The sequence below is a fragment of the Rattus norvegicus genome, chromosome 5 (genome assembly GCF_021556685.1).
Source record: "Rattus norvegicus strain SHRSP/BbbUtx chromosome 5, alternate assembly SHRSP_T2T, whole genome shotgun sequence".
NCBI lineage: Eukaryota > Metazoa > Chordata > Mammalia > Rodentia > Muridae > Rattus > Rattus norvegicus.
The window spans coordinates 16,749,726-16,759,713 of record NC_141538.1 but is presented as its reverse complement, the minus strand read 5'-3'; the positions used below and the strand labels follow the sequence as shown (position 1 = coordinate 16,759,713).

General features: G+C 38.3%; 1 pseudogene; it reads right to left on the bottom strand.

Annotated features, from left to right (window-relative positions):
• Positions 1-1,851: 1,851 nt before the first annotated feature.
• On the bottom strand, positions 1,852-8,182 carry Hnrnpa1-ps48 (heterogeneous nuclear ribonucleoprotein A1, pseudogene 48; annotated as a pseudogene).
• Positions 8,183-9,988: the final 1,806 nt, after the last annotated feature.

Sequence of the window (9,988 nt, the reverse complement as noted above, 5' to 3'; positions counted from 1 at the left end):
ATAGGGTTATTTGTCTCCCTGCGGTCTAACTTCTTGAGTTCTTTGTACATTTTGGATATAAGGTCTCTATCTGTTGTAGGATTGGTAAAGATCTTTTCCCAATCTATTGGTTGTCATTTTAGCTTCAGTACCTGGTATCTGTCTAGGAAATTGTCCATTTCCTGCAGATTTTCAAGTTTTGTTGAATATAGGCTTTTGTAGTAGGATCTGATGATTTTTTGAATTTCCTATGGTTCTCCATTCTTTCTCCCTTTCCATTTCTGATTTTGTTAATTTGGACACTCTCTCTGTGTCTTCTCATTAGTCTGGCTAAGGATTTATCTATCTTGTTGATTTTCTCAAAGAACCAACTTTTGGTTCTGTTGATTCTTTGTATGGTCCTTTTTGTTTCTACTTGGTTGATTTCAGCTCTGAGTTTGATTATTTCCTGCCTTCTACTCATCCTCACTATATTTGCTTCTTTTTGTTCTAGAGCTTTTAAGTGTGATGTCAAGCTGCTGATATATGCTCTCTCCTGTTTCTTTCTGCAGGCACTCAGAGCTCTGAGTTTTCCTCTTAGCACAGCTTTCAGTGTGTCCCATAAGTTTGGGTATGTTATACCTTCATTTCAATTAAATTCTAAGAAGTCTTTAATTTCTTTCCTTATTTCTTCCTTGACCAGGTTTTCCTTGAGTAGAGCTTTGTTCAATTTCCATGTATATGTGGGCATTCTTCCCTTATTGTTATTGAAGACCAGTTTTTTGCCGTGGTGGTCTGATAGCACGCATGGGATTATTTCTATCTTTCTGTACCTGTTGAGGCCCGTTTTTTGACCAATTATATGGTCAATTTTGGAGAAAGTACCATGAGGAGCTGAGAAAAATGTTATATCCTTTTGCTTTAGGATAGAATGTTCTATAAATATCTGTTAAGTCCATTTGGCTCATGACTTCTCTTAGTCTGTCTACATCTCTGTTTAATTTCTGTTTCCATGATCTGTCCATTGATGAGAGTGGGGTGTTGAAATCTCCTACTATTATTGTGTGAGGTGCAATGTGTGCTTTGAACTTTAGTAAGGTTTCTTTTATGTATGTAGGTGCTCTTGTATTTGCAGCCTAGATATTTAGGATTGAGAGTTCATCTTGGTGGATTTTTCCTTTGATGAATATGAAGTGTCCTTCCTTATCATTTTTGATGACTTTTAGTTGAAAATTGATTTTATTTGATATTGGAATGGCTACTCCAGTTTGCTTCTTCTGACCATTTGCTTGGAAAGTTGTTTTCCAGCCTTTTACTCTGAGGTAGTGTCTGTCTTTGTGTCTGAGGTGTGTTTCCTGTAGGCAGCAGAATGCAGGGTCTTCATTCTGTATCCAGTTTGTAAATCTATTTCTTTTTATTGGCGGGTTGAGTCCATTGATGTTGAGAGATATTAAGGAATAGTGATTGTTGCTTCCTGTTATATTCGTATTTGGATGTGAGATTATGTTTGTGTGCTTTTCTTCTCTTTGTTTTGTTGCCAAGACAATTAGTTTCTTGCTTTTTCTAGGTTGTAGCTTGCTTCCTTATGTAATAAAAATAAAGAAAAAGAAAAAGCTACAACAGATAAAAGACCTCAGGAATGTACATCTAATTGACACTACATTGCATTAATTGATAGCTACACTTTTGCAGACTGTGCCTATGAAAGTCCTGAAAAAGAAGGGCTTCCTGTTTAAGCTGCAGTAACTTTTCTGACTATGGATCATTGTTCCTTCTGTGGCAGATTTTTATTTTTTCTAATCCATTTATGATGATTGTCTCAAAGTAACCTCCAGCTTTCCTGACAACTCCTCGCTCTCTCTCCTGCTAAGAACTGTTGCTGTTTGTTTTATTTTAAAACCTTCTGCTGCCATATCAACCACTTCCACCTCCAGATCCATAGCCACGACCATAGGGACTGCCTGAGCTTCTTCCACCAAAACTGCCCCTCTTCATGTGTCCATAATTAGATTGTTGCTCTACACTATAATTTCCAAAGTCATTATAGTTCCTACCACCACCATAGTTACCTCCACCAAAATTTCCTCCTTCATTTTAACCATTATATCCTCATCCTTCACCAACATATCCACCACCTTGGTTTCCATATCCTGGTCCACTACCTCTATAACCTCCTCTACTACTCTAACCAGGACTACCATTATAGTTGCAACCATCACCTCCAAATCCATTATACCTACCATCACCACCTCCATAACTGCCTCTGCTGCCACCACTTCCACCTCCTCTTCCACCAAAGTTTCCTCCATGACCAAAGTTTCTTCTGCCATGACCAAAGTTTCCTCCACGTCCCATAAAGTTGCTAGATCTACCTCCACGACATCTCTGTGATCGAACAGACGGCATCTCTTGTTTAGAAGGGGCCTTTTTCACGTCACAATTATGCCTATTAATAGTGTGGCATTTCTGAACAACAATTTTATCAACTGTGTAATGATCATCAAAAGTTACAAAAGCAAATCCTCTCTTTTCCCCACTCTGCCTGTCTTCCATAACTTCTTTTTTTTTTATTAAATTGAGTATTTCTTATATACATTTCAAGTGTTATTCCCTTTCCCGGTTTCCGGGCAAACATCCCCCTCCCCCCTCCCCTTCCTTATGGGTGTCCCCCTCCCAACCCTCCCCCCATTGCCGCCCTCCCCCCATAGTCTAGTTCACTGGGGGTTCAGTCTTAGCAGGACCCAGGGCTTCCCCTTCCACTGGTGCTCTTACTAGGATATTCATTGCTACCTATGGGGTCAGAGTCCAGGGTCAGTCCATGTATAGTCTTTAGGTAGTGGCTTAGTCACTGGAAGCTCTGGTTGCTTGACATTGTTGTACTTTTGGGGTCTCCAGCCCCTTCAAGCTCTTCCAGTTCTTTCTCTGATTCCTTCAACGGGGGACCTATTCTCAGTTCAGTGGTTTGCTGCTGGCATTCGCCTCTGTATTTGATGTATTCTGGCTGTGTCTCTCAGGAGCGATCTACATCCGGCTCCTGTCGGTATGCACTTCTTTGCTTCATCCATCTTGTCTAATTGGGTGGCTGTATATGTATGGGCCACATGTGAGGCAGGCCCTGAATGGGTGTTCCTTCAGTCTCTGTTTTAATCATCTTTGCCTCTCCCTTCCCTGCCAAGGGTATTCTTTTTCCTCATTTAAAGAAGGAGTGAAGCATTCACATTTTGATCATCCGTCTTGAGTTTCATTTGTTCTAGGGATCTAGGGTAATTCAAGCATTTGGGCTAATAGCCACTTATCAATGAGTGCATACCATGTATGTCTTTCTGTGATTGGGTTAGCTCACTCAGGATGATATTTTCCAGTTCCAACCATTTGCCTACGAATTTCATAAACTCGTTGTTTTTGATAGCTGAGTAATATTCCATTGTGTAGATGTACCACATTTTCTGTATCCATTCCTCTGTTGAAGGGCATCTGGGTTCTTTCCAGATTCTGGCTATTATAAATAAGGCTGCGATGAACATAGTGGAGCACGTGTCTCTTTTATATGTTGAAGCATCTTTTGGGTATATGCCCAAGAGAGGTATAGGTGGATCCTCAGGCAGTTAAATGTCCAATTTTTTGAGGAACCTCCAGACTGATTTCCAGAATGGTTTTACCAGTCTGCAATCCCACCAACAATGGAGGAGTGTTCCTCTTTCTCCACATCCTCGCCAGCATCTGCTGTCACCTGAGTTTTTGATCTTAGCCATTCTCACTGGTGTGAGGTGAAATCTCAGGGTTGTTTTGATTTGCATTTCCCTTATGACTAAAGATGTTGAACATTTCTTTAGGTGTTTCTCAGCCATTCGGCATTCCTCAGCTGTGAATTCTTTGTTTAGCTCTGAACCCCATTTTTTAATAGGGTTATTTGTTTCCCAGCGGTCTAACTTCTTGAGTTCTTTGTATATTTTGGATATAAGGCCTCTATCTGTTGTAGGATTGGTAAAGATCTTTTCCCAATCTGTTGGTTGCCGTTTTGTCCTAACCAGAGTGTCCTTTGCCTTACAGAAGCTTTGCAGTTTTATGAGATCCCATTTGTCCAATCTTGATCTTAGAGCATAAGACATTGGTGTTTTGTTCAGGAAATTTTTTCCAGTGCCCATGTGTTCCAGATGCTTCCCTAGTTTTTCTTCTATTAGTTTGAGTGTGTCTGGTTTGATGTGGAGGCCCTTGATCCACTTGGACTTAAGCTTTGTACAGGGTGATAAGGATGGATCGATCTACATTCTTCTACATGTTGCCCTCCAGTTGAACCAGCACCATTTGCTGAAAATGCTATCTTTTTTCCATTGGATGGTTTTGGCTCCTTTGTCAAAAATCAAGTGACCATAGGTGTGTGGGTTCATTTCTGGGTCTTCAATTCTATTCCATTGGTCTATCTATCTGTCTCTGTACCAATACCATGCAGTTTTTATCACTATTGCTCTGTAATACTGCTTGAGTTCAGGGATAGTGATCCCCCCTGAAGTCCTTTTATTGTTGAGGATAGCTTTAGCTATCCTGGGTTTTTTCTTATTCCAGATGAATTTGCAAATTGTTCTGTCTAACTCTTTGAAGAATTGGATTGGTATTTTGATGGGGATTGCATTGAATCTGCAGATTGCTTTTGGTAAAATGGCCATTTTTACTATATTAATCCTGCCAATCCATGAGCATGGGAGATCTTTCCATCTTCTGAGGTCTTCTTCAATTTCTTTGCTCAGTGTCTTGAAGTTCTTATTGTACAGATCTTTTACTTGCTTGGTTAAAGTCACACCGAGGTACTTTATATTATTTGGGTCTATTATGAAGGGTGTCGTTTCCCTAATTTCTTTCTCGGCTTGTTTCTCTTTTCTATAGAGGAAGGCAACTGATTTATTTGAGTTAATTTTATACCCAGCCACTCTGCTGAAGTTGTTTATCAGCTTTAGTAGTTCTCTGGTGGAACTTTTGGGATCACTTAAATATACTATCATGTCATCTGCAAATAGTGATATTTTGACCTCTTCTTTTCCGATCTGTATCCCCTTGATCTCCTTTTGTTGTCTGATTGCTCTGGCTAGAACTTCAAGAACTATATTGAATAAGTAGGGAGAGAATGAGCAGCCTTGTCTAGTCCCTGATTTTAGTGGGATTGCTTCAAGTTTCTCTCCATTTATTTTAATGTTAGCAACTGGTTTGCTGTATATGGCTTTTACTATGTTTAGGTATGGGCCTTGAATTCCTATTCTTTCCAGGACTTTTATCATGAAGGGGTGTTGAATTTTGTCAAATGCTTTCTCAGCATCTAATGAAATGATCATGTGGTTCTGTTCTTTCAGTTTGTTTATATAATGGATCACGTTGATGGTTTTCTGTATATTAAACCATCCCTGCATACCTGGGATGAAGCCTACTTGATCATGGTGGATGATTGTTTTGATGTGCTCTTGAATTCGGTTTGCCAGAATTTTATTGAGTATTTTTGCGTCGATATTCATAAGGGAAATTGGTCTGAAGTTCTCTTTCTTTGTTGTGTCTTTGTGTGGTTTAGGTATAAGAGTAATTGTGGCTTCGTAGAAGGAATTCGGTAGGGCTCCATCTGTTTCAATTTTGTGGAATAGTTTGGATAATATTGGTATGAGGTCTTCTATGAAGTTTTGATAGGATTCTGCACTAAACCCATCTGGACCTGGGCTCTTTTTTGTTGGGAGACTTTTAATGACTGCTTCTATTTCCTTAGGAGTTATGGGGTTGTTTAACTGGTTTATCTGTTCCTGATTTAACTTAGATACCTGGTATCTGTCTAGGAAATTGTCCATTTCCTGAAGATTTTCAAGTTTTGTTGAATATAGGTTTTTATAGTAAGATCTGAGATTTTTTGAATTTCCTCTGAATCTGTAGTTATGTCTCCCTTTTATTTCTGATTTTGTTAATTTGGACGCACTCTCTGTGTCCTCTCGTTAGTCTGGCTAAGGGTTTATCTATCTTGTTGATTCTCAAAGAACCAACTTTTGGTTCTGTTGATTCTTTCTATGGTCCTTTTTGTTTCTACTTGGTTGATTTCAGCTCTGAGTTTGATTATTTCCTGCCTTCTACTCCTCCTGGGTGTATTTGCTCTTTTTGTTCTAGAGCTTTTAGGTGTGCTGTCAAGCTGCTGACATATGCTCTTTCCTGTTTCTTTCTGCAGGCACTCAGCGCTATGAGTTTTCCTCTTAGCACAGCTTTCATTGTGTCCCATAAGTTTGGGTATGTTGTACCTTCATTTTCATTAAATTCTAAAAAGTTTTTCATTTCTTTCTTTATTTCTTCCTTGACCAGGTTATCATTGAGTTGCGCATTGTTCAATTTCCACACATATGTGGGCATTCTTCCCTTATTGTTATTGAAGACCAGTTTTAGGCCGTGGTGGTCCGATAGCAGGCATGGGATTATTTCTATCTTTCTGTACCTGTTGAGGCCCGTTTTTTGACCAATTATATGATCAATTTTGGAGAAAGTACCATGAGGAGCTGAGAAGAAGGTATATCCTTTTGCTTTATGATAGAATGTTCTATAAATATCAGTTAAGTCCATTTGGCTCATGACTTCTCTTAGTCTGTCGACATCACTGTTTAATTTCTGTTTCCATGGTCTGTCCATTGATGAGAGTGGGGTGTTGAAATCTCCCACTATTATTGTGTGCGGTGCAATGTGTGTTTTGAGCTTTAGTAAGGTTTCTTTTACATATGTAGGTGCCCTTTTATTTGGGGCATAGATATTTAGGATTGAGAGTTCATCTTGGTGGATTTTTCCTTTGATGAATGTGAAGTGCCCTTCCTTATCTTTTTTGATGACTTTTAGTTGGAAATTGATTTTATTTGATATTAGAATGGCTACTCCAGCTTGCTTCTTCTGACCATTTGCTTGGAAATTTGTTTTCCAGCCTTTCACTCTGAGATAGTGTCTGTCTTTGTCTCTGAGGTGTGTTTCCTGTAGGCAGCAGAATTCAGGGTCCTCGTTGCGTATCCAGTTTGTTAATCTGTATCTTTTTATTGGGGAGTTGAGGCCATTGATATTGAGAGATATTAAGGAATAGTGATTATTGCTTCCCGTTATATTCATTTTGGATGTGAGGTTGTGTTTGTGTGCTTTCATTCTCTTTATTTTGTTGCCAAGACGATTAGTTTCTTGCTTCTTCTAGGGTATAGCTTGCCTCCTTATGTTGGGCTTTACCATTTATTATCCTTTGTAGTGCTGGATTTGTAGAAAGATATTGTCTAAATTTGGTTTTGTCATGGAATATCTTGGTTTCTCCATCAATGTTAATTCATCAATGTTTTGCTGGATACAGTAACCTGGGCTGGCATTTGTGTTCTCTTAGGGTCTGTATGACATCAGTCCAGGATCTTCTGGCCTTCATAGTTTCTGGCGAGAAGTCTGGTGTGATTCTGATAGGTCTGCCTTTTTATGTTACTTGACCTTTTTCCCTTACTGCTTTTAATATTCTTTCTTTATTTTGTGCGTTTGGTGTTTTGACAATTATGTGATGGGAGGTGTTTCTTTTCTGGTCCAATCTATTTGCAGTTCTGTAGGCTTCTTGTATGTCTATGGGTATCTCTTTTCTCAGGTTAGGGTAGTTTTCTTCTATTATTTCGTTGAAGATATTTACTAGTCCTTTGAGCTTGGAGTCTTCACTCTCTTCTATACCTATTATCCTTAGGTTTGATCTTCTCATTGAGTCCTGGATTTCCTGTATGTTTTGGACCAGTAGCTTTTTCCGCTTTACATTATCTTTGACAGTTGAGTCAATGATTTCTATGGAATCTTCTGTCTTCCATAATTTCTATAGTTTCAATCTTCCCATACTTTTCAAAGTAGTCTCTCAGATTATGTTCTTCTGTATCCTCTTTAATACCACCAATAAAAATCTTCTTTGCCAGTAAACAGACAACAGGCTTTACAGAATCCTCTCTCCAAAAGGTCTCTTTGGTTCCACCATACATCCATCAACCTTGTGTGGCCGAGCACACATTGCAGCATCCACCTCTTTGACACAAGAGTAGGTCACAAAACCAAAGACTCTGGAACGTTTTGTTTGAGGATCTCTCATTACCACACAGTGTGTAAGCATGTCCCATTGCTCAAAATGTTCTCTTAAGCTATCATCTGAGGTTTCAAAACTCAGACCACCAATAAACAGCTTGCTCAGCTGCTCTTGTTCCTTTGGATTGTGGCCCTCCATTTTGAGATCAGACTTGCCTCTTCCAACTCAAGTTCAATATGGGACTGAGAGGAAGAGCACATGGATGTTTTAATTTAAGGAAATCCATGAAATTAATCCACTATGTAAACAAACTAAAAGAAAAAAAAGTCATGATCATCTCATTAGATGTTAAAGAATATTCAATATTGAGAAAATTCAATACCCTTTCATATTAAAAGTCTTGGAAAGATTAGGAATTCAAGGCCCATACTTAAGCATAGTAAAAGCATTTGACAGCAGACCAGCAGCTAACATGAAACTAAATGAAATGAAATAAAATGAGGGACTAGACAAAGTTACTCACTCTCTCCCTATCTAGTCAAAGTAGTACTAGAAATTCTAGCCAGAGCAATTGGACAACAAAAGGATACAAATTGGAAAGGAAGAACTGGAAGGAAAATATCACTGTTTGGTGATAATATGATAGTATACATAAGTGACCCCCCAATAAAATCCACAAGAGAATTCTTTCAGCTAAGAAACAACTTCAGTAATGTGAGTAAATACAAAATTAACTCAATCAGTAGGTTTACTTTATTCAAAGAGTAAATGGGCTGAGAAAGAAATTTGGGAAATTACACTCTTTACAAGTTATAAATAATATAAAAATCTTGGTCTAATCTAACTAAGCAAGTGAAATATCTGTATGACAAGAACTTCAAGTTTCTGAAGAAAGAAATCGAAGATCTCAGAAAATGGAAACGTTTCCCATGCTCATGGAATGGCAGGGTTAATATAGTAAAAATAGCCATTTTGCTGAAAGAAATCTACAGATTCACTGCAATCCCCAACCAAATTCCAACTTAATTCTTCACAGAAATAGAAAGAACAAGTCGTAAATTTGCCTGTAGTAACAAAAATCCAGGATATCAAAAACAATTCTCAACAATAAAAGAACTTCTGTGGGAATCACTATCCTTATTCTCAAGCTGTACTATAGAGCAATAGTGATAAAAACTGCATGGTATTGGTACAGAGACAAGCAGGGAGATCAATGGAATAAAACTGAAGACTCAGGAAGGAACCTCCACACTTCTGGTCTCTTGATCTTAGACAAAAGAGCCAAAACCATCCAATGGAAAAAAAGACAACATTTTCAACAAATGCTGTTGCTTCAACTGGAGGTCAGCCTGTAGAAGAATGCAAACTGATCCATTCTTACCTCTTTCAACAAAGTTCAAGTGCCAGTGGATCAAGGACCTCCACATAAAACCTGATACATTGAATCTATTAGAAGAGAAATTGGGAAAGAGCCTTGAACAGATCAGACCAGGTGAAATTTTCCTGAACAGAAAAACAATGATACAGGTTCTAAGATCTACTATAGGCAAATGGTATCTCATAAAATTGAAAAGCTTCTGTAAGGCAAAGGACACTGTCATCAGAACAAAATAGCAACCTACATATTGGAAAGATCTTTACCAACTCTTCTATCTATCATCTCATAAATGGCTAATATCCAATATATATATATATATATATATATATATATATATATATATATATATATATATATATATATCAACCCTCAATAGACTCCAGAGAACCCAATAACCCTATTCAACAATGAGATATAGAGATAACCAACAAATTCTCAAGTAGCACCTAAAGAAATGTTCAATATCCTTAGTCTTCAGGGAAATGCAAATCAAAACCATGAGATTCTACTGCACACTAGTCAGAGGGGCTAAGTTTAAAACCCCAGGTGACAGCAGATGCTGGCTAGGAAAGATGAACACTCCTCCATTGCTTGTGGGATTGCAAGCTGGTACAACCACTGTGGAA